Below are 1,638 nucleotides of genomic sequence, written 5' to 3' on the forward strand. Positions count from 1 at the left end.
AGAGAAGCATCGATCAGATGCTCAAAACTCAGAGGGAAGGCAGGGGAGGGTGGGGGTGAGGGGAAAAGATCAACCAAAGGACTTGTATGCATGCATATAAGCATAAGCAATAGATGTGGACAACAGGGGGTGAGGGTGAGGGCAGGATTGGGGGGATGAGAGGACATTGGGGGGATAAGGACACATTTGTAATAACTTAATAAAGGGAAAAAAGAAAAAAAAATAATTTCCTTTTATTTAGCCACATGTGGCTAGTGGCTATGGTATTGGGCAGTGAAGTTCTAGAGCCTGTTGGAGTGGGGGGGAGGGGGAGTTTAATATTGGGTAGAAATTGAAGAGAGGATAGTATGTTAGAAATGGGAATAGGGAAGATAAAGGTCCTTTTTATAATCATAACAGTATTTCTTACTCTGTAAACAATAGCAGACTCTTACTTTACGTAAAGCTTCTGCTTTAATATGAAATCCCCCTAGTCTTTTGTTAATCACATGTTTTATATTGCCGTTGTTTTACTTCAGAGTTTTATACACCAACTTATGCTGCCTATTTTTGAAAGTGGTAGGATTGTCTGCAAGCTTCTGACATACCTTGACAACTTTAAACGTTCACATATTGGTACCATAAAAACAAGGCCGTGTATTCTGGCGATTAGGATTTCTTCTTATAGGTGTGCTCTTTTTTAAATTACCTCCTACCCACCTTGTTACAGAAAGCATCCCTTCTTCTTTGTGTTTTAATATTACCCAGAAAGTTGCAAAGTGCCCTGATACACATCATATTGAAATCTCATTTTAAAGAATTTAAGTTGGTGTAGCATGATTTTTTTTTCCAAATAAAGCCTCTTGTCCAGAAAAAAAAAAAAAAGCAAGTGGCAGGATTGTCTAATGTCTTCAAATATTGGGAAGAAGTCCAGTGCCTGTACTTGGTTCAGTGTACTAACATCCCAGCCCCTGTGGGTCTTCGTTAAGCTCTCACGCCATAGGCTGTTCTTTTACCTTATTTTGAAAAAAACTGCTGAACCTCAACGTGCCCAGGGTGCTAGTTCCCTGCCCACACATGGCCTCTCCTAAAAATTCCAGACTTCAAATACCAACACGCCAAAACATCTGTGTGCTTTATACGTGGAGGGAGAGCAAAATAATGAACTTTGGGGGCTTATTAAAGTCTTAAAGTGAGTTCATTTTATAAACAGCACACCAACGGGGTAGAAACATGTTTATAATCTACTGGCTCCAGGATTCTGTTTTTACCTTTTCTTGGTTGGGCAAATATAGCTGAGCCCTTGGCGTGTCAGAATTTGCAGCTGGCAATTTTCAGAACTCAAGAGCAGACGTGGAACAACACCATAGAAACAATGCTTCAAGAAGAATAGAATAAGAAGAGTATCCTGTAAGGAAGAAAGCCAATGTGGCTGGGGGGGTGCGGGGGGGGCGGATTTACATTTGTTTCTTCATCTTCAAAAATGTTGAAATTTTAAGTCAGATTATTTCTTCTGGGCTCCGGATGTTTCTTTCAAACAACCAACTGCTTATTTGGGCTATGACGTGTAGAGTAATTTCAGTGCCCACACACTTCCCTGTTAATTATAAAAACTGTCTCGAGAGGCACCTACTTTAGAAAGCAAACCCGGGGCCCAAG

This window comes from Myotis brandtii, unplaced genomic scaffold (assembly GCF_000412655.1).
Source record: "Myotis brandtii unplaced genomic scaffold, ASM41265v1 scaffold123, whole genome shotgun sequence".
Classification (NCBI taxonomy): Eukaryota; Metazoa; Chordata; class Mammalia; order Chiroptera; family Vespertilionidae; genus Myotis; species Myotis brandtii.